Here is a 25,986-nt window from a genome sequence, read left to right on the forward strand (position 1 = left end):
TCAAGTGATAGGTTAGTTATAAGGCTTGCTTTGCTTTTTAATCGATAATGCTTTAAGGAGGGGAATTCCATTGTGAACAGATCCACCTGGACGAAGTTGCACGACACCAGCCACACTTTTACGGCAGTACGCTCTCACTCAAAGGTGTCCTACCCACACACACACCTTCCCCAGATTCCGGTATACTAGGCAGCTGCCTAAAAGTAGAGTCAACCTTGGTTATGAGACTCAACATCAGTTTAATACATTTTCTTAGTTTATATGTTTTATTTTTCATGAATTATACAACACTATAGATCCTCCATTTAAAAAAAATTCAGTAGGTAAATGTTCAGGGTTTTTGTTAAGGTGAATTTTCCGCACAGAAAAGAACGTACTGTAGATGTCTTTTCCTGGCCAAGTAACAGCCCAGATGCAAATCCATTTGAGAATCTTTGGATAACTGGAAAGACAAAAAAAACTCAAGATGATCACCACCAAGATTCATACAAGAACTTATCCGAATATGGCATAGGGATGAAGACATCAAGATAAACGGTGAAATTCTCATAAACAGCAAACCAGAATGATTATAAACATCAAAAGATGTCCTGCAAAGAGTCATATCCTATTATCCCAAATAAAACATCGCTGATGATTTTTTATCGCCTGAAAACACACAAGCTCGGTGAAACCGTTCCATGAAAATGCGATAGCTATTCTGAGTTTTGGCTTTGCCTGACCTGAGGCTCTTGCTGGCTTATCGGTAATTAGATGGGCCAGAGGAAATCATTGGAAAGGATATCCACCAAAGTATGAACAGTTGTAATAAGTGTGTAAAAAAAATTTTTTTAACAAAAATTCCTCGTCTGTGTCCAATCGTTTACACACATCTGTACTACATAGCTCCCACAGGATATACCAGATTACCAATGTATATCCAGACATATAGGAAACGGGTATGGTATAACTCTTCTACAGTCAGGATTTTGGCAGTCGTTTCTCCGACATCAGAATACCGACTGGGATCGAATCGGATGGCAAGGCAAACGCATTTGATTTGGACCATATAGTCTTGCCTGCACAGTCTATTTTTGTCATCCAGTATCCATGCCGTAGGGCCACACATCAGGATCGAATCGAAAGCTTTCGATTTGATTTTGCTTATATAAGCAAAATCAAATCGAAAAATAGACCAAATCGAACCGTGTGCATGGGGTATGATTAATAAGTAATTAATAGTAAAAATAAAAATTGTTCCATTTAGTTTTGGAGAATTTTACTACATGTTCAGCGCAGGTTGTTGCAACCCTACGATGATTGCGTGCATTGCTTAAACAGGCTCAAATATTTTTACTACCATGGTATATAAAAAGGCTTTGATGCATCGCATACACTACTAATACACGCCTCAAAAATATAATCACCTGAATGGGGTTTTATTTTAAATAATTAATTATAATTATTTATAAAGCCAAACATTACGGGTGAAATTTAATAGGATGAGAGATTTGAGAGAAAGTGAGAGATTTGTTAAGAAATCGCCTTTTTTTTTTTTTTCTAAAGCGGCAATCATTTACACTGCAAAATCATACTGGTTTTGCAGTGTAAATGATTGCCGCTTTAAAAAACTGGGGATTTCTTACCAGATCTCTCACTTTCTGAATCTCTCATCCTATTAAATTTCACCCCACATGTCCTAACAGGTGGTTTTCTAAAGCTGCGGATGATAAGCAGCTTTGGCTGATGGTTTAAAAGCGGAAACAGAAATGAAAATCAGTGACTCTCACGGCTCCAAAATATGTTTTTATATTGTAACCACACCCTGTAGGTGGGTACACATTAAAATGACCGCCAACCAGAATGATGGTCAGGTCAACTTCCCTGTGCCCCAGACCATCCCCGAGTAGCAGATTGAACGAGGAAACAATACCTTGTTCCGTCCATCCTTAAGGTCTCCCGCGCACATCACAAAATGTATGTGCAGAACTAGATCACATTGCATCTAGTTGAAAATGCACGCTGTTGCAGCATATCGGATGCATTTTAGATTGCATGTAATCTAGTTCAGAACGCAAGCAGCACATCGCACTGTGTGTGAGCACCCTTAAGGGCCCCATACATCAGCAATCAATTGTGACAATTTTCATATATGGAGATGATTGCCACAATTAATTTTAGATGTGTGGGCTCCCCCTTTTGGCAATCCCAATCAAAATCTCCAAACGATTGCTTAATCAGGTTTTTAAACATGTTTAATAATCTGGTATTATCTGCAGATCTTTTTTATATGTGTGGGCATTCCCAATTCGTCTTCTTCATCTATTTACATTATGAACAGCAATCGATTGGGCAATTTCCAGATATGAAGATGCAATCTTTAGATGGAAAAATCTGCCGATCACTGAAATAAATCTGTAATGTGTGGGCAAAGTCATATAGATTGTAAAATCCATTTATCTGGCCAAAAAATCCCTGGATCTGGAAATCCATTAATTGTGATTGCTGATGTATGGGGCCCATTACACTGCACCGGGTCGCATGGCCGTTCAGCACAGGTGATTTGAAGATGTTGCCTGCTCTCTGCAGGAGCCCACAATCCTGCGTGCACCCTCCCCACCCCCAATATAAACGATTTGTTTACACAGCAAAACGTCACAACATTGTGCAAGTGTGTAAATGTGAATGGCAATAACTTGGGGGGGGGGGGGGGGGGGGGGGGGGGGTTGGGAACACGTTGTGAGGAATGTTAATTAAGCTTTTAATATGCAAAATGCAAAGATTTTGGGGGCCAATTCATACAATGTAACAGTGTGGGAATAGGGTCTTGTTGATCCCCCTGCTCTAACTTTTCCTGTCTGTCACCACAAGAACACCTGAGCCCACTATACACCGAATTTTTGCTATTTCACACACTAATCTGGGGCCAAAGTGCTATACTCGTTGTGTGGTCGCCTGTACCATCAATAGAGGCTGCATGGCTTCCCAGTGTAAGGAGTACACAGTCAGCTGCACCTTACTGCCACTTATGTGAGGGAACATGGCAGCCTTGCAGCATGGATAGCCCCTTCCTGCCCGAATTGCGTCACTAAGCCACCATTGCCCCCTTCCCCTCCTCTTCCTGCCCTCTCAGCGGCGTCACTGAAGACACTTTACGTCAGGGGCAGAGGTTTCACAGGTTTTCCCCTAATTTATACATTCACAAAATGGGAGAAGCAGATCCCTCCCTGATCTGCCGGCAGGCGGCCACCCACCACCGCCCCTGCAGCTGGACGCGCTGGCACGCTGCGCGCCGCGCCCGCCATCTTGTCTCGCTGAGGGGAGGGGAGAGAGGGAGGAGGCGGGAATGTGCGCGGGCGGGAAAGATGATGGCGCTAGCAGGGAGCGGACTGAGCTGAGCCCTCAGGCGGGGGCAGAGTTCAAGTCACACGCACCGTTACCAGTCTGCTCAGTAACCCTCTCTGACAGGACTGATTCCCACAGCTGGGAGGGGGAGAGAGACTGAGGAGCCAGCCTATTCATTTGGGCTGCCCCCATGTTGTGACACCAACACGTCTAGTAATAAAATACAAAAAGCGTGCAATAATAATTAAGGAAATGTAAACTTGGAGAGATAACTATACTGACAGAAATAGCACCAGCCAATCACCTCCTAGCTCTCATTTTCAAACCCAGTCCGTAAAATGTAAAGTGGAACCTGATTGGCAGGTACTTTTATCTCTTACCATTTTATCTCTCCCCGAGCTTTGATAAACACCCCCCTTTATTTTGGTCTGGTCTCCCTGTCTACTGTGGATTTATCCTTAAACTAATCTAATTATGTTTCTGCCTCAGGTTTACTTACTGTACTTATTAGCCATAAAAAAACTGGCAACCCCCTGCCTATAATCCCAGTTCCCGCCCGGTTTGTGTCGCACGTTTGTAATATTTCCTAGTAAATAGTGATTCATGCTGATACATCACCGCTGCCTAGTCGTAGTCTCGGTTTATGTGCTGTTATATCATTTTGTTTTATTGTAATTTTTTTGCTTAATAAAAATTACCACAAAATACCAACTGCAGTGTCGTAAGTTAAGGTGTGTACACACAGTGCGATATGGCGGCCGCTGATATCGATTCGATATTATGGCGATTGATGTATACTGGGAATAGCTGCGGTATATAATATATGTGCTGTACCGTGATGTATACTAGGAATAGCTGCGGTATATAATATATGTGCTGTACCATGATGTATACTGGAAATAGCTGCGGTATATAATATGTGTGCTGTACCGTGATGTATACTGGGAATAGCTGCGGTATATAATATGTGTGCTGTACCGTGATGTATACTGGGAATAGCTGCGGTATATAATATATGTGCTGTACCGTGATGTATACTGGGAATAGCTGCGGTATATAATATGTGTGCTGTACCGTGCTTTATACTGGGAATAGCTGCGGTATATAATATATGTGCTGTACCATGACGTATACTGGGAATAGCTGTGGTATATAATATGTGTGCTGTACCGTGATGTATACTGGGAATGGCTGCGGTATATAATATATGTGCTGTACCATGATGTATATTGGAAATAGCTGCGGTATATAATATATGAGCTGTATCATGAAGTATACTGGGAATAGTATATAATAATAATATATATGTGCTGTACCGTGATGTATACTGGGAATAGGTGCGGTATATAATATATGTGCTGTACCATGATGTACACTGGGAATAGCTGCAATATATAATATATGTGCTGTACCATGATGTATACTGGTAATAGCTGCGGTATATAATGTGTATGCTGTACCGTGATGTATACTGGGAATAGCTGCGGTATATACAGTAATGTGTATGCTGTACCATGATGTATACTGGTATACTGGGAATAGCCGGTATATAATATGTGTGCTGTACCATGATGTATACTGGGAATAGCTGCGGTATATAATATGTGTGCTGTACCATGATGTATACTGGGAATAGCTGCGGTATATAATATGTGTGCTGTACCATGATGTATACTGGGAATAGCTGCGGTATATAATATATGTGTGCTGTACCATGATGTATACTGGGAATAGCTGTGGTATATAATATATGTGCTGTACCATGATTTATACTGGGAATAGCTGCGGTATATAATATATGTGCTGTACCATGATGTATACTGGGAATAGCTGTGGTATATAATATATGTGCTGTACCATGATGTATACTGGGAATAGCTGTGGTATATATATGTGCTGTACCATGATGTTTACTGGGAATAGCTGCGGTATATAGTATATGTGCTGTACCATGATGTATACTGGGAATAGCTGCAGTATATAATATATATGGTGCTGTACCATGATGTATACTAGGAATAGCTGCGGTATATGTGTGCTGTTCCATGGTGTATACTGGGAATAGCTGTGGTATATTTTATATGTGCTGTACCATGATGTATACTGGGAATAGCTGCGGTATATAATATATGTGCTGTACCATGATGTATACTGGGAATAGCTGTGGTATATAATATATGTGCTGTGCCATGATGTATACTGGGAATAGCTGTGGTATATAATATATGTGCTGTACCATGATGTATACTGGGAATAGCTGCAGTATATAGTATATGTGCTGTTCCATGATGTATACTGGGAATAGCTGTGGTATATAATATATATGTGCTGTACCATGATGTATACTAGGAATAGCTGCTGTATATAAAATGTGTGCTGTACCATGATGTATACTGGGAATAGTTGCTGTATATAAAATGTGTGCTGTACCATTATATATACTGGGAATGGTATATAATAATAATATATATGTGCTGTACCGTGATGTATACTGGGAATAGGTGCGGTATATAATAAATGTGCTGTACCATGATGTATGCTGGGAATAGCTGCGGTATATAATATGTGTGCTGTACCATGATGTATACTGGGAATAGCTGCGGTACATAATATATGTGCTGTACTATGCCGTATACTGGGAATAACTGCGTTATATATGTGCTGTACCATGATGTATACTGAGAATAGCTGTGATATATATAATATATATGTGCTGTACCATGATGTATACTGGGAATAGCTGCTGTATATAATATATGTGCTGTACCATGATGTATACTGGGAATAGCTGCGGTATGTAATATATGTGCTGTACCATGCTTTATACTGGGAATAGCTGCGGTATATAATATATGTGCTGTACCATGATGTATACTGGGAATAGCTGTGGTATATAATATATGTGCTGTACCATGATGTATACTGGGAATAGCTGTGGTATATAATATATGTGCTGTACCATGATGTATACTGGGAATAACTGCGGTTTATTGTCTCTGTGCTGTACCGTGCTTTATACCTGTACTGGGAATAGCTGCGGTATATAATATATGTGCTGTACCATGACGTATACTGGGAATAGCTGTGGTATATAATATGTGTGCTGTACCATGATGTATACTGGGAATGGCTGCGGTATATAATATGTGTACTGTACCATGATGTATACTGGGAATAGCTGCGGTATATAATATGTGTGCTGTACTGTGATGTATACTGGGAATAGCTGCGGTATATAATATATTTGCTGTACCATGATGTATACTGGGAATAGCTGTGGTATATAATATATATGTGCTGTACCATGATGTATACTGGGAATAGCTGCTGTATATAATATATGTGCTGTACCATGATGTATACTGGGAATAGCTGGGGTATGTAATATATGTGCTGTACCATGCTTTATACTGGGAATAGCTGCGGTATATAATATATGTGCTGTACCATGATGTATACTGGGAATAGCTGTGGTATATAATATATGTGCTGTACCATGATGTATACTGGGAATAGCTGTGGTATATAATATATGTGCTGTACCATGATGTATACTGGGAATAACTGCGGTTTATTGTCTCTGTGCTGTACCGTGCTTTATACCTGTACTGGGAATAGCTGCGGTATATAATATATGTGCTGTACCATGACGTATACTGGGAATAGCTGTGGTATATAATATGTGTACTGTACCATGATGTATACTGGGAATAGCTGCGGTATATAATATATGTGCTGTACCATGATGTATACTGGGAATAGCTGCGGTATATAATATATTTGCTGTACCATGATGCATACTGGGAATAGCTGCAATATATCATATATGTACTGTATCAAGATGTATACTGGAAATAGCTACAGTATATAATATATATGCTGTACCGTGATGTGTACTGGGAATAGCTGCGGTATATAATATATCTACTGTACCGTCATGTATACTGGGAATAGCTGCAGTATATAATATGTGTGCTGTACTGTGATGTATACTGGGAATAGCTGCGGTATATAATATGTGTGCTGTACTGTGATGTATACTGGGAATAGCTGCGGTATATGTGTGCTGTACCGTGATGTATACTGGGAATAGCTGTGGTATATAATATATGTGCAGTACCATGATGTATACTTGGAATAGCTGCGTATAATATATGTGCTGTACCATGATGTATACTGGGAATAACTGCGGTATATAATATATTTGCTGTAGCATAATGTATACTGGGAATAGCTGCGGTATATAATATATGTGCTGTACCATGATGTATACTGGGAATAGCTGCGGTATATAATATATGTGCTGTACTATGATGTATACTGGGAATAGCTGTGGTATATAATATATGTGCTGTACCATGATGTATACTGGGAATAGCTGCAGTATATGTGTGCTGTACCATGATGTATTCTGGGAATAGCTGCGGTATATGTGTGCTGTATCGTTATGTATACTAGGAATAGCTGCGGTATATAATATGTGTGCTGTACCATGATGTATACTGGGAATAGCTGTGGTATATAATATATGTGCTGTACTATGATGGATAATGGGAATAGCAGCGGTATATAATATATGTGCTGTACCATGATGTATACTGGGAATAGCTGTGGTATATAATATGTGTGCTGTACCATGATGCATACTGGGAATAGCTGCGATATATAATATAGGTGCTGTACCATGATGTATACTGGGAATAGCTGCGGTATATAATATATGTACTGTACCGTGATGTATACTGGGAATAGCTACAGTATATAATATATGTACTGTACCATGATGTATACTGGGAATAGCTGTGGTATATAATATATGTGCTGTACCATTATGTATACTGGGAATAGCTGTGGTATATAATATATGTGCTGTACTATGATGTTTACTGGGAATAGCTGCGGTATATAGTATATGTGCTGTACCATGATGTATACTGGGAATAGCTGCAGTATATAATATATATGTGCTGTACCATGATGTATACTAGGAATAGCTGCGGTATATGTGTGCTGTTCCATGGTGTATACTGGGAATAGCTGTGGTATATAATATATGTGCTGTACCATGATGTATACTGGGAATAGCTGTGGTATATAATACATGTGCTGTACCATGATGTATACTGGGAATAGCTGCTGTATATAAAATGTGTGCTGTACCATGATGTATACTGGGAATAGCTGCTGTATATAAAATGTGTGCTGTACCATTATATATACTGGGAATGGTATATAATAATAATATATATGTGCTGTACCGTGATGTATACTGGGAATAGGTGCGGTATATAATAAATGTGCTGTACCATGATGTATGCTGGGAATAGCTGCGGTATATAATATGTGTGCTGTACCATGATGTATACTGGGAATAGCTGCGGTACATAATATATGTGCTGTACTATGCCGTATACTGGGAATAACTGCGTTATATATGTGCTGTACCATGATGTATACTGTGAATAGCTGTGGTATATAATATATATGTGCTGTACCATGATGTATACTGGGAATAGCTGCGGTATGTAATATATGTGCTGTACCATGCTTTATACTGGGAATAGCTGCGGTATATAATATATGTGCTGTACCATGATGTATACTGGGAATAGCTGTGGTATATAATATATGTGCTGTACCATGATGTATACTGGGAATAACTGCGGTTTATTGTCTCTGTGCTGTACCGTGCTTTATACCTGTACTGGGAATAGCTGCGGTATATAATATATGTGCTGTACCATGACGTATACTGGGAATAGCTGTGGTATATAATATGTGTGCTGTACCATGATGTATACTGGGAATGGCTGCGGTATATAATATATGTGCTGTACCATGATGTATATTGGAAATAGCTGCGGTATATAATATATGAGCTGTATCATGAAGTATACTGGGAATAGTATATAATAATAATATATATGTGCTGTACCGTGATGTATACTGGGAATAGGTGCGGTATATAATATATGTGCTGTACCATGATGTACACTGGGAATAGCTGCAATATATAATATATGTGCTGTACCATGATGTATACTGGTAATAGCTGCGGTATATAATGTGTATGCTGTACCGTGATGTATACTGGGAATAGCTGCGGTATATACAGTAATGTGTATGCTGTACCATGATGTATACTGGTATACTGGGAATAGCCGGTATATAATATGTGTGCTGTACCATGATGTATACTGGGAATAGCTGCGGTATATAATATGTGTGCTGTACCATGATGTATACTGGGAATAGCTGCGGTATATAATATGTGTGCTGTACCATGATGTATACTGGGAATAGCTGCGGTATATAATATATGTGTGCTGTACCATGATGTATACTGGGAATAGCTGTGGTATATAATATATGTGCTGTACCATGATTTATACTGGGAATAGCTGCGGTATATAATATATGTGCTGTACCATGATGTATACTGGGAATAGCTGTGATATATAATATATGTGCTGTACCATGATGTATACTGGGAATAGCTGTGGTATATATATGTGCTGTACCATGATGTTTACTGGGAATAGCTGCGGTATATAGTATATGTGCTGTACCATGATGTATACTGGGAATAGCTGCAGTATATAATATATATGGTGCTGTACCATGATGTATACTAGGAATAGCTGCGGTATATGTGTGCTGTTCCATGGTGTATACTGGGAATAGCTGTGGTATATTTTATATGTGCTGTACCATGATGTATACTGGGAATAGCTGCGGTATATAATATATGTGCTGTACCATGATGTATACTGGGAATAGCTGTGGTATATAATATATGTGCTGTGCCATGATGTATACTGGGAATAGCTGTGGTATATAATATATGCTGTACCATGATGTATACTGGGAATAGCTGCAGTATATAGTATATGTGCTGTTCCATGATGTATACTGGGAATAGCTGTGGTATATAATATATATGTGCTGTACCATGATGTATACTAGGAATAGCTGCTGTATATAAAATGTGTGCTGTACCATGATGTACACTGGGAATAGCTGCTGTATATAAAATGTGTGCTGTACCATTATATATACTGGGAATGGTATATAATAATAATAATATATATGTGATGTACCGTGATGTATACTGGGAATAGGTGCGGTATATAATAAATGTGCTGTACCATGATGTATGCTGGGAATAGCTGCGGTATATAATATGTGTGCTGTACCATGATGTATACTGGGAATAGCTGCGGTACATAATATATGTGCTGTACTATGCCGTATACTGGGAATAACTGCGTTATATATGTGCTGTACCATGATGTATACTGAGAATAGCTGTGGTATATAATATATATGTGCTGTACCATGATTTATACTGGGAATAGCTGCTGTATATAATATATGTGCTGTACCATGATGTATACTGGGAATAGCTGGGGTATGTAATATATGTGCTGTACCATGCTTTATACTGGGAATAGCTGCGGTATATAATATATGTGCTGTACCATGATGTATACTGGGAATAGCTGTGGTATATAATATATGTGCTGTACCATGATGTATACTGGGAATAGCTGTGGTATATAATATATGTGCTGTACCATGATGTATACTGGGAATAACTGCGGGTTTATTGTCTCTGTGCTGTACCGTGCTTTATACCTGTACTGGGAATAGCTGCGGTATATAATATATGTGCTGTACCATGACGTATACTGGGAATAGCTGTGGTATATAATATGTGTGCTGTACCATGATGTATACTGGGAATGGCTGCGGTATATAATATGTGTACTGTACCATGATGTATACTGGGAATAGCTGCGGTATATAATATGTGTGCTGTACTGTGATGTATACTGGGAATAGCTGCGGTATATAATATATTTGCTGTACCATGATGTATACTGGGAATAGCTGTGGTATATAATATATATGTGCTGTACCATGATGTATACTGGGAATAGCTGCTGTATATAATATATGTGCTGTACCATGATGTATACTGGGAATAGCTGGGGTATGTAATATATGTGCTGTACCATGCTTTATACTGGGAATAGCTGCGGTATATAATATATGTGCTGTACCATGATGTATACTGGGAATAGCTGCGGTATATAATATATGTGCTGTACCATGATGTATACTGGGAATAGCTGTGGTATATAATATATGTGCTGTACCATGATGTATACTGGGAATAACTGCGGTTTATTGTCTCTGTGCTGTACCGTGCTTTATACCTGTACTGGGAATAGCTGCGGTATATAATATATGTGCTGTACCATGACGTATACTGGGAATAGCTGTGGTATATAATATGTGTACTGTACCATGATGTATACTGGGAATAGCTGCGGTATATAATATATGTGCTGTACCATGATGTATACTGGGAATAGCTGCGGTATATAATATATTTGCTGTACCATGATGCATACTGGGAATAGCTGCAGTATATCATATATGTACTGTACCAAGATGTATACTGGAAATAGCTACAGTATATAATATATATGCTGTACCATGATGTATACTGGGAATAGCTGCGGTATATAATATATCTACTGTACCGTCATGTATACTGGGAATAGCTGCAGTATATAATATGTGTGCTGTACTGTGATGTATACTGGGAATAGCTGCGGTATATAATATGTGTGCTGTACTGTGATGTATACTGGGAATAGCTGCGGTATATGTGTGCTGTACCGTGATGTATACTGGGAATAGCTGTGGTATATAATATATGTGCAGTACCATGATGTATACTTGGAATAGCTGCGTATAATATATGTGCTGTACTATGATGTATACTGGGAATAACTGCGGTATATAATATATTTGCTGTAGCATAATGTATACTGGGAATAGCTGCGGTATATAATATATGTGCTGTACCATGATGTATACTGGGAATAGCTGCGGTATATAATATATGTGCTGTACTATGATGTATACTGGGAATAGCTGTGGTATATAATATATGTGCTGTACCATGATGTATACTGGGAATAGCTGCAGTATATGTGTGCTGTACCATGATGTATTCTGGGAATAGCTGCGGTATATGTGTGCTGTATCGTTATGTATACTAGGAATAGCTGCGGTATATAATATGTGTGCTGTACCATGATGTATACTGGGAATAGCTGTGGTATATAATATATGTGCTGTACTATGATGGATAATGGGAATAGCAGCGGTATTTAATATATGTGCTGTACCATGATGTATACTGGGAATAGCTGTGGTATATAATATGTGTGCTGTACCATGATGCATACTGGGAATAGCTGCGGTATATAATATAGGTGCTGTACCATGATGTATACTGGGAATAGCTGCGGTATATAATATATGTACTGTACCGTGATGTATACTGGGAATAGCTACAGTATATAATATATGTGCTGTACCATGATGTATACTGGGAATAGCTGTGGTATATAATATATGTGCTGTACCATGATGTATACTGGGAATAGCTGTGGTATATAATATATGTGCTGTACTATGATGTTTACTGGGAATAGCTGCGGTATATAGTATATGTGCTGTACCATGATGTATACTGGGAATAGCTGCAGTATATAATATATATGTGCTGTACCATGATGTATACTAGGAATAGCTGCGGTATATGTGTGCTGTTCCATGGTGTATACTGGGAATAGCTGTGGTATATAATATATGTGCTGTACCATGATGTATACTGGGAATAGCTGTGGTATATAATATATGTGCTGTACCATGATGTATACTGGGAATAGCTGCTGTATATAAAATGTGTGCTGTACCATGATGTATACTGGGAATAGCTGCTGTATATAAAATGTGTGCTGTACCATTATATATACTGGGAATGGTATATAATAATAATATATATGTGCTGTACCGTGATGTATACTGGGAATAGGTGCGGTATATAATAAATGTGCTGTACCATGATGTATGCTGGGAATAGCTGCGGTATATAATATGTGTGCTGTACCATGATGTATACTGGGAATAGCTGCGGTACATAATATATGTGCTGTACTATGCCGTATACTGGGAATAACTGCGTTATATATGTGCTGTACCATGATGTATACTGGGAATAGCTGTGGTATATAATATATATGTGCTGTACCATGATGTATACTGGGAATAGCTGCGGTATGTAATATATGTGCTGTACCATGCTTTATACTGGGAATAGCTACGGTATATAATATATGTGCTGTACCATGATGTATACTGGGAATAGCTGTGGTATATAATATATGTGCTTTACCATGATGTATACTGGGAATAACTGCGGTTTATTGTCTCTGTGCTGTACCGTGCTTTATACCTGTACTGGGAATAGCTGCGGTATATAATATATGTGCTGTACCATGACGTATACTGGGAATAGCTGTGGTATATAATATGTGTGCTGTACCATGATGTATACTGGGAATGGCTGCGGTATATAATATTTGTACTGTACCATGATGTATACTGGGAATAGATGCGGTATATAATATGTGTGCTGTACTGTGATGTATACTGGGAATAGCTGCGGTATATAATATATGTGCTGTACCATGATGTATACTTGGAATAGCTGCGTATAATATATGTGCTGTACCATGATGTATACTGGGAATAGCTGCGGTATATAATATATTTGCTGTACCATGATGCATACTGGGAATAGCTGCAGTATATCATATATGTACTGTACCAAGATGTATACTGGAAATAGCTACAGTATATAATATATGTGCTGTACCGTGATGTATACTGGTATGGAAGTCGAGTTACACACACGCCATTTTAGGATAGTATGGCCGCCATTTTGGTTCGCAGAGTTGCGCAAATAAAGTTTCCATACCCGAGTATGCGTGGCAAAGTGGACCAGAAGAGTAACCATACTATCACACATAAATTCATAAATACATACTGACACTAAGTAAAATATAGTTAAAAGGTTTAGAACGCCACACATAGCTTAGTTAGCCCTGCATACATCTATCTGTATCGTGTTTAGTACCGTTCCGTTCAGCTCATTATGCGAAGTATTCCGGTCATTGCGAATATATCACAATATACACTGCCCGATAGTTATGGACATAATCCATAACTCAGAGACAGTTTCTGTTGAAAGTAGTTAACAAAGGAAACTAGATGAAACCAGTTCTTATCACTGCTGACGCCGAAACCACAGAACAAAGGACTCTTAAAGTTCACTCCCCTGCACCTGGTCAGACCAGGTACAGCGTCTAACCTCCAATCACAGTGGACCGGACATTCGACCCCTGACCAATGAGAACGGCCTTTGACCTCCCCTTTCTGACCCTATAAGATAGGCGACCCAGAGCAGCCAAAGTCTCTTCGGCACATCTACTTTCCCTGGACCTTCCTACCGGACTATAGTTCATTCCTGAACGATAGTGAGCTCTGACCGGACTGCGCTTCGCATATTTGATGAGACGGGTAAACGGTTGCATTAACGGTATTTATCCTTATTGTATTGATTGGCTGATTGTGTCTTGTATCTGTTTTCTCTCCCCTTAGCAGAGTCTGTTTAGTATTCATTGTTAGTATATTGTATCACCTGTTATACCTGTTTATTCTTATTTCTGTAACCCCCTTTTGTCCATTAGGGACTTAAATACAAACCTTTTACGGAGTTCTAATCTCCTTATTCCTATTCAGTGGTCGTGTCTGTTTATTCGCATAATAGCGATAAGGTATATTGCGGACACAGTCCGATAAGGTATATTCGCAGATTAGAGACAAAGTACTGCGAAGGAATCTCTGAATAAGGTATTGGTTCTTGGTATACATAATACAATAAAAGGTACGCTACGCTGCGCTACGCTTTGTTCGCACGTAGTTAGGTATAAAGGGTACGTTGGTTGCGGACTTATTACGTAACCAACGCTTTTCACTTATCGTCACTCTGGTTATATTTTAATCACCATTAACAATTGAGGGCTCGTCCGTCCGCTCCACAGTCCGGAACTCAGTACCAGGCGTGCGACTCGACCTATACCAGCAAAAGGGTGGAAGTATTTATTTGTTTCCATTGCTGGATAGGCCGAGTCCGCGGCGGTGCGGGGTTCGGGAAGTGCTAGCGCTGAACCCGGAGTACAATAAGTGAAAGCCACGTGTTTTAAAGCATATCATACCTAAGTGTTTAGTAAACTGTACTTCTGCCTGCCACAAGTAGTTTAACGGGGTATAGTGTCTTGGGTTGCTTGTTTATTATAGTATATGTACCACGTGCGATAAGGTTCGCACACGTGGAGTCTGTGTTTATTATAGTACATAGAGGATCCCCTCTGTGCAAAACTATAACTTTTTGTTAGTTACTGCAAAACCAGGGACTCAGCCACGTGGCGACAAGCCCTGGGCCTTTTTGCAGTAACGCAAAGCGTCTATTGTGTATTACGCAAGGTGCGCGCGCACGGGCCCATATCGGGAAATTTTCGCATCTTTGTACGTGATTTACGGATTAAGTGCGGGATTTATTTCGCATCTTGATACGTAACTTTCGGACGGAGTTAAGGGATTTATTCCACATTTAAGCGCAATTACTGCGTATAGCGAAACCCGAGTGCAACCTTGCAAATACACTATAGAACACGTGGGTGGACGATTCATCGGCGGCCTGTGAACAGTGCATGTACACACGTGGCTGTTCATTGGTACTGCACATGCAGCACACATAGGAACGCAAAGGTGAACAGTATTTAACCACTAGCTTTATTTAAACAGTATAGCAATATACTGCGAATGAGGCGGTGATTAATAAAAGAAAATAAGTTTTTTTCTTTTTGTTCATTTTTTTTTTTAAAACAAGCAACGCAAGCATTATTTTAATAGATTCCTATAGAGTGTTATAAGGGATTTATACCTGCATAAGTATCCAGTGAAAAGCTACCAACTTGGGAAGATTTTCTGTACAGAAATATTTCAAATATATGCATAAGACCAAGGTGTAACCAGCGCCCAGTGTGAAAAATAACTGAGGCGAACGGGTGTGTGACGACACGACTCAAGCGCAGTGTAGTCCAGTGTAGGACAGTCCAAGTAGGACAAGGTTAGGGTTCACGTGACGACGTGCCCATAGGAACTGCCCCTTCAGTGGAATTGATTCCGCTAGGAGGGTACAAGAAGATACATCGGAACGCACTTGTTTCCGATTAGCTACTTTAGAAATCCGATTTTTGGGGGTATAGGAAAACAAGTTTGTTATACCCTGGAAAAATTGTGCCGCATCAAGCAAGTTGGCTAGAAGTTCGCTGCTAGTTGAAAGACTTGGTGATTGAGTATCATACCTCGTATCCTTCGCACCTGCTTGACTGTGGGATGTTCTAGGAAGCTGTAGAAGTGAGTGTTTGGGGAGCTCTCAGATAAGTAATAACCCACCGATATCTATTAAGCTGTGAACGTTTATTCCTGTAACTATGGGTAATAACGGGTCACGCTGTGATAACGTGCATGTTAGGGAGGAAGCAAGCCGGCCAAAAGGATCGGCTGCTTTTATTATGTGCAAGAAGCACGGTGAACTCGCAGTTGTTTACCAAAATAAATGGAGAAAAATGACACAAGGCAGCAAGTTAGAATTTCCCAGTGTTGGTAGCTTCGATCCGGAAATCTTATCGGCAGTAAAAGATGAAATATGCCTACTCTCCAGTCGTAAGGAGAGAGTGAAGCATATAAATATTCTTAAATTGTGGCAGAAGGAAGGACAGGAACAATGGGGAAGCAGAGGTTTGGCAATACCTGACGCAATCAGCCACAATATAAATGCAACCGCCGCCATCTGACAGCTATGACAGGAGGATATTGTGTCACCCTTTCTACACAGTTTGGGGTGAAGTGTTGTACATATATCACCAACAATACTGAAGACCCAGAAGAAATCATCGATCATCGGATGGATGAGATTCTTCAGCTTAAATGGGAATTTAGAAGGGAACATAATATCAGCCTGGCAGAAATAGGTAACAAAGTTAGTGAATGGACCTCCTGGTTGAATCCACTGAATATGTTGAATATACTGGGAATAGCTGCGGTATATAATATGTGTGCTGTACCATGATGTATACTGGGAATAGCTGCGGTATATAATATATGTACTGTACCGTGATGTATACTGGGAATAGCTATAGTATATAATATATGTACTGTACCATGATATATACTGGGAATAGCTGCGGTATATAATATATGTGCTGTACCATGATGTATACTGGGAATAGCTGCGGTATATAATATATGTGCTGTACCATGATGTATACTGGGAATAGCTGTGGTATATAATATATGTGCTGTACCATGATGTATACTGGGAATAGCTGCGGTATATAATATGTGTGCTGTACCATGATGTATACTGGGAATAGCTGCGGTATATAATATATGTGCTGTACCGTGATGTATACTGGGAATAGCTGTGGTATATAATATATGTGCTGTACCGTGATGTATACTGGGAATAGCTGCGGTATATAATATATGTACTGTACCGTGATGTATACTGGGAATAGCTGTGGTATATAATATGTGTGCTGTACCGTTATGTATACTGGGAATAGCTGTGGTATTTAATATGTGTGCTGTACTGTGATATATACTGGGAATAGCTGCGGTATATGTGTGCTGTACCATGATGTATACTGGGAATAGCTGCGGTATATAATATATGTGCTGTACCATGATGTATACTGGGAATAGCTGCAGTATATAATATATGTGCTGTACCGTGATGTATACTGGAAAATAGCTGTGGTATATAATATATGCGCTGTACCATAATGTATACTGGGAATAGCTGCGGTATATAATATATGTGCTGTACCGTGATGTATACTGGGAAAAGCTGCGGTATATAATATGTGTGCTGTACCATGATGTATACTGGGAATAGCTGTGGTATATAATATATGTGCTGTACCATGATGTATACTGGGAATAGCTGCGGAATATAATATGTGTGCTGTACCATGATGTATACTGGGAATAGCTGCGGTATATAATATATGTGCTGTACCATGATGTATACTGGGAATAGCTGCGGTATGTAATATATGTGCTGTACCATGATGTATACTGGGAATTGCTGCAGTATATAATATATGTGCTGTACCATGATGTATACTGGGAATAGCTGCGGTATATAATATGTGTGTTGCACAATGATGTATACTGGGAATAGCTGCGGTATATAATATGTGTGCTGTACCATGATGTATACTGGGAATAGCTGCGGTATATAATATGTGTGCTGTACCATGATGTATACTGGGAATAGCTGCGGTATATAATATGTGTGCTGTACCATGATGTATACTGGGAATAGCTGCGGTATATAATATATGTGCTGTACCATGATGTATACTGGGAATAGCTGCGGTATATAATATGTGTGCTGCACAATGATGTATACTGGGAATAGCTGCGGTATATAATATGTGTGCTGTACCATGATGTATACTGGGAATAGCTGTGGTATATAATATGTGTGCTGTACCATGATGTATACTGGGAATATCTGCGGTATATAATATGTGTGCTGTGCCATGATGGATACTGGGAATAGCTGCGTTATATATGTGCTGTACCATGATGTATACTGGTAATAGCTATGCTATATAATATGTGTGCTGCACAATGATGTATACTAGAAATAGCTTCGGTATATAATATGTGTGCTGTACCATGATGTATACTGGGAATAGCTCTGTTATAAAATATGTGTGCTCTACCATGATGTATACTGGGAATAGCTGCGGTATATGTGTGCTGTACCGTGAAGTATACTGGGAATAGCTGCAGTTTATAATATGTGTGCTGTACCAGGATGTATACTGGGAATAGCTGCGGTATATAATATGTGTGCTGTACCGTGATGTATACCTGGAATAGCTGCGGTATATAATATGTGTGCTGTACCGTGAAGTATACTGGGAATAGCTGCGGTATATAATATATGTGCTGTACCATGATGTATACTGCAAATAGCTGTGGTATATAATATGTGTGCTGTACTGTGATGTATACTGGGAATAGCTGCGGTATATAATATATTTGCTGTACCACGATGTATACTGGGAATAGCTGCGATATATAATATAGGTGCTGCACAATGATGTATACTGGGAATAGCTGCGGTATGTAATATGTGCTGTACCATGATGTATACTGGTAATAGCTGCGGTATATAATATGTGTGCTGTACCATGATGTATACTGGGCATAGTTGCGGTATATAATATATGTGCTGCACAATGATGTATACTGGAAATAGCGGCGGTATATAATATGTGTGCTGTACCGTGGTGTACACTGGGAATAGCTGTGGTATATAATATATCTGCTGTACCGTGATGTATACTGGGAATAGCTGTGATATATAATATGTGTGCTGTACCGTGATGTATACTGGGAATAGCTGCGGTATATAATATATGTGCTGCACCATGATGTATACTGGGAATTGCTGCGGTATGTAATATGTGCTGTACCATGATGTACACTGGGAATAGCTGCTGTATATAATATGTGTGCTGTACCATGATGTATACTGGGAATAGCTGCTGTATATAATATGTGTGCTGTACCATGATGTATACTAGGAATAGCTGCGGTATTTAATATATGTGCTGTACCATGATGTACACTGGGAATAGCTGCGGTATATAATATATGTGCTGTACCATGATGTATACTGGGAATAGCTGCTGTATATAATATGTGTACTGTACCATGATGTATATTGGGAATAGCTGCTGTATAGAATATATGTGCTGTACCATGATGTATACAGGGAATAGCTGCTGTATATAATTTGTGTGCTGTACCATGATGTATACTGGGAATAGCTGCGGTATATAATATATGTGCTGTACCATGACGTATACTGGGAATAGCTGCTGTATATAATATGTGTGCTGTACCATGATGTATACTGGCAATAGCTGCGGTATATAATATATTTGCTGTACCATGATGTATACTGGGAATAGCTGCTGTATATAATATATGTGCTGTACCATGATGTATACTGGAAATAGCTGCTGTATATAATATGTGTGCTGTACCATGATGTATTCTGGGAATAGCTGCTGTATAGAATATATGTGCTGTACCATGATGTATACTGGGAATAGCTGCTGTATATAATTTGTGTGCTGTACCATGATGTATTCTGGGAATAGCTGCGGTATATAATATATGTGCTGTACCATGACGTATACTGGGAATAGCTGCTGTATATAATATGTGTGCTGTACCATGATGTATACTGGCAATAGCTGCGGTATATAATATATTTGCTGTACCATGATGTATACTGGGAATAGCTGCTGTATATAATATATATACTGGAAATAGCTGCTGTATATAATATGTGTGCTGTACCATGATGTATTCTGGGAATAGCTGCGGTATACAATATATTTGCTGTACCATGATATATTCTGGGAATAGCTGCTGTATATAATATATGTGCTGTACCATGACGTATACTGGGAATAGCTGCTGTATATAATATGTGTGCTGTACCATGATGTATACTGGGAATAGCTGTGGTATATAATATATGTGCTGTACCATGATGTATACTGGGAATAGCTGCTGTATATAATATATGTGCTGTACCATGATGTATACTGGAAATAGCTGCTGTATATAATATGTGTGCTGTACCATGATGTATTCTGGGAATAGCTGCTGTATATAATATGTGTGCTGTACCATGATGTATACTGGGAATAGCTGCTGTATATAATTTGTGTGCTGTACCATGATGTATTCTGGGAATAGCTGCGGTATATATTATATGTGCTGTACAATGACGTATACTTGGAATAGCTGCTGTATATAATATGTGTGCTGTACCATGATGTATACTGGCAATAGCTGCGGTATATAATATATTTGCTGTACCATGATGTATACTGGGAATAGCTGCTGTATATAATATATGTGCTGTACCATGATGTATACTGGAAATAGCTGCTGTATATAATATGTGTGGTGTACCATGATGTATTCTGGGAATAGCTGCGGTATACAATATATTTGCTGTACCATGATGTATACTGGGAATAGCTGTGGTATATAATATGTGTGCTGTACCATGATATATTCTGGGAATAGCTGCTGTATATAATATATGTGCTGTACCATGATGTATACTGGGAATAGCTGCTGTCTATAATATGTGTGCTGTACCATGATGTATGCTGGGAATAGCTGTGGTATATAATATGTGTGCTGTACCATGATGTATACTGGGAATAGCTGTGGTGGGATGCAGTTAAGATCCCGGCGGTCGGGATCCCGGCGTTCAGAATCCTGACCGCCGAAATGCCGACACTTTCTCCCTCCTGGGGTGTCCACGACACCCCTGGAGGGAGAATAAAATAGCGTGCCGAGCGTAGCGAGGCACCGGGCCCGCTGCGTGGCGAGCGCAGCGAGCCCGCAAGGGGGGGCGATCCACGTCCCCCCCTTGTCGGCATTTCGGCTGTCGGTATTTCGGCGTCGGGATTCTGAACGCCGGGATCCCGACCGCCGGGATTCAATACTGAATCCAGCTGTGGTATATAATATGTGTGCTGTACCATGATGTATACTGGGAATGGCTGCGGTATATAATATATGTGCTGTACCATGATGTATACTGGGAATAGCTGCGGTATATAATATATGTGCTGTACCATGATGTATACTGGGAATAGCTGTGGTATATAATATATGTGCTGTACCATGATGTATACTGGGAATAGCTGCAGTATATGTGTGCTCTACCATGATGTATACTGGGAATAGCTGCGGTATATGTGTGCTGTACCATGATGTATACTGGGAATTGCTGCGGTATATAATATATGTGCTGTACCATGATGTATACTGGGAATAGCTGCGGTATATAATATATGTGCTGCACAATGATGTATACTGGAAATAGCTGCGATATATAATATGTGTGCTGTACCATGATGTATACTGGAAATAGCTGCGGTATATAATATATGTGCTGTACCATGATGTATACTGGGAATAGCTGTGGTATATAATATATGTGCTGTACCGCGATGTATACTGGGAATAGCTGCGGTATATAATATATGTGCTGTACCGTGATGTATACTGGGAATAGCTGCGGTATATAATATATGTGCTGCACAATGATGTATACTGGGAATAGCTGCGGTATGTAATATGTGCTGTACCATGATGTACACTGGGAATAGCTGCTGCATATAATATGTGTGCTGTACCATGATGTATACTGGGAATAGCTGCTGTATATAATATGTGTGCTGTACCATGATGTATACTGGGAATAGCTGCGGTATTTAATATATGTGCTGTACCATGATGTATACTGGGAATAGCTGCGGTATATAATATGTGTGCTGTACCATGATGTATACTGGGAATAGCTGCAGTATATAATATATGTGCTGTACCATGATGTATTCTGGGAATAGCTGCGGTATGTAATATGTGCTGTACCGTGATGTACACTGGGAATAGCTGCTGTATATAATACATGTGCTGTACCATGACGTATACTGGGAATAGCTGCTGTATATAATATGTGTGCTGTACCATGATGTATACTGGGAATAGCTGCTGTATATAATATATGTGCTGTACCATGATGTATACTGGAAATAGCTGCTGTATATAATATGTGTGCTGTACCATGATGTATTCTGGGAATAGCTGCAGTATATAATATATGTGCTGTACCATGACATATACTGGGAATAGCTGCTGTATATAATATGTGTGCTGTACCATGATGTATACTGGGAATAGCTGCTGTATAAAATATATGTGCTGTACCATGACGTATACTGGGAATAGCTGCTGTATATAATATGTGTGCTGTACCATGATGTATTCTGGGAATAGCTGCGGTATATAATATATGTGCTGTACCATGACATATACTGGGAATAGCTGCTGTATATAATATGTGTGCTGTACCATGATGTATACTGGGAATAGCTGCTGTATAAAATATATGTGCTGTACCATGACGTATACTGGGAATAGCTGCTGTATATAATATGTGTGCTGTACCATGATATATTCTGGGAATAGCTGCTGTATAAAATATATGTGCTGTACCATGACATATACTGGGAATAGCTGCTGTATATAATATTTGTGCTGTACCATGATGTATACTGGGAATAGCTGTGGTATATAATATGTGTGCTGTACCATGATGTATACTGGGAATAGCTGCTGTATATAATATATGTGCTGTACCATGATGTATACTGGGAATGGCTGCGGTATATAATATATTATTATTATTATTATTATTAACAGTTTCTTATATAGCGCAGCATATTCCGTTGCGCTTTACAATAGCAGACAGTGATACAACAAAACAGGGTATTTACAGACAGTCAAAATGTAGGAGGGCTGTACCATGATGTATACTGGTACATGATGTATACTGGAAATAGCTGCGGTATATAATATATGTGCTGTACCATGATGTATTCTGGGAATAGCTGTGGTATATAAAATGTGTGCTGTACCATGATGTATACTGGAAATAGCTGCGGTATATAATATATGTGCTGTACCATGATGTATACTTGGAATAGCTGCGGTATATAATATATGTGCTGTACCATGATGTATACTGGGAATAGCTGTGGTATATAATATGTGTGCTGTACCGTGATGTATACTTGGAATAGCTGCGCTATATAATATGTGTGCTGTACTATGCCGTATACTGGGAATAGCTGCGGTATATAATATATGTGCTGTACCATGATGTATACTGCGAATAGCTGCGGTATATAATATATGTGCTGTACCATGATGTATACTGGGAATAGCTGCGGTATATAATATGTGTGCTGTACCATGATGTATACTGGGAATAGCTGCGGTATATAATATGTGTGCTGTACCATGATGTATACTGGGAATAGCTGCGATATATAATATATGTGCTGTACCGTGATGTATACTGGGAATAGCTGCGGTATATAATATGTGTGCTGTACCGTGATGTATACTGGGAATAGCTGCGGTATATAATATGTGTGCTGCACAATGATGTATACTGGGAATAGCTGCGGTATATAATATATGTGCTGTACCATGATGTATACTGGGAATAGCTGCGGTATATAATATATGTGCTGTACCATGATGTATACTGGGAATAGCTGTGGTATATAATATGTGTGCTGTACCATGATGTATACTGGGAATATCTGCGGTATATAATATGTGTGCTGTACCATGATGGATACTGGGAATAGCTGCGGTATATATGTGCTGTACCATGATGTATACTGGGAATAGCTGCGGTATATAATATATGTGCCGTACCATGATGTATACTGGGAATAGCTGCAGTATATAATATATGTGCTGTACCATGATGTATACTGGGAATAGCTGCGGTACATAATATATATGCTGTACCATGATGTATACTGGGAATAGCTGGGGTATATGTGTGCTGTACCGTGATGTATACTTGGAATAGCTGTGCTATATAATATGTGTGCTGTACTGTGATGTATCCTGGACATAGGTGTTGTATATACACTTTTTTCCCCTATTATATAATATAAGTGCAGTTTCATGCTATATTAAATAAGTTTCCTTTATGCTGAGTTCACAGTAGCTTCATTTTGCGCTCTGTAAACACTTACACGATATAACACTCTTCTTCTAATTTCGTATTGTATAATGGAGAAGGCCTGCTGTACTGTATATAATGATATACTGCACTGTCATGTATTATACAGGAAAAGCAGCGTTACATAAGCTGTCTGCTGATATTTCAGCCTGGTGTCATATTAAGTATCGGAAACACTGACTGCATTGCATAGTCAGCAGAAAATACTATATACTGTTGTGTCATATCATTTACTGGGAGCACTGCTGAAGTGTACTTTAATTTGCTGCAGATTATGTAGTGACATTTATATTGGCTACTAGAAAAAGGTGATTATACATGTTTATATATAATATAATTATAAGCTGATGGTATATACAGCTTGGTACTATACTTTAACTAGGTGGTGCATTATTACACTGTATATGAGGTATATAATATTGCTATGCTCTTTGTGCTTTGAAGTGTCATGCTGTATATATACCGGAAGTGTCACTGGATTCTATCTCCTAGTCCTACAGTCCCGTATCTTACTTTATACTGGAATACCGCAAACGTTCTGCAGATTATACTATCTGGAGTATAGTGTACTTTGCAATCCTGTAAAGAAAAAGACATTGGGTTCCAGCGCAGGTTAATAATATACTAATTTTTATAATGACTTTCCTATCTTAAGTGTGTTATTTTTATACGCCAATGATTACTGTCACAGACATCTGTCCTGACCTCCTCTACTCCCCTGTGCCCTGAATAAAAACCAGAGTTTATACTGTACTTATCATACTGTTTTCCTATTTTACATGTTCCTCTGCTGCTCCTTACCTTGACCAGGGGTTCCCAGACTCTGCAAATACTCCACATGCATCAGCTTATTTCATGTTTATCCGTACAAGTCAGACATTTCTGTTCTATCTTCTGGGTGCAGAACTGCAGCGAGGGAAACTGTACAGAACAGCTCCAGCAGTTTGCAAACTTTCCTGTCTACAAAATGAACGTATACTCTACTGCCCCCCATGTTCCCTGAG

The 25,986-nt window shown here is 39.2% G+C and overlaps 1 long non-coding RNA gene across 1 annotated transcript; it reads right to left on the bottom strand.

The window, feature by feature from the left end:
- Window positions 1–238: 238 nt before the first annotated feature.
- On the bottom strand, window positions 239–25,986 carry LOC146073817 (uncharacterized). Its single transcript, XR_014473316.1, has 2 exons — window positions 25,784–25,986; window positions 239–442 (listed from the first exon to the last, which is right to left on the bottom strand). It is a non-coding gene; the product is annotated as an uncharacterized LOC146073817 (long non-coding RNA).

This window comes from Crinia signifera, chromosome 4 (genome assembly GCF_055691185.1).
Source record: "Crinia signifera chromosome 4, ASM5569118v1, whole genome shotgun sequence".
Lineage (NCBI taxonomy): Eukaryota > Metazoa > Chordata > Amphibia > Anura > Myobatrachidae > Crinia > Crinia signifera.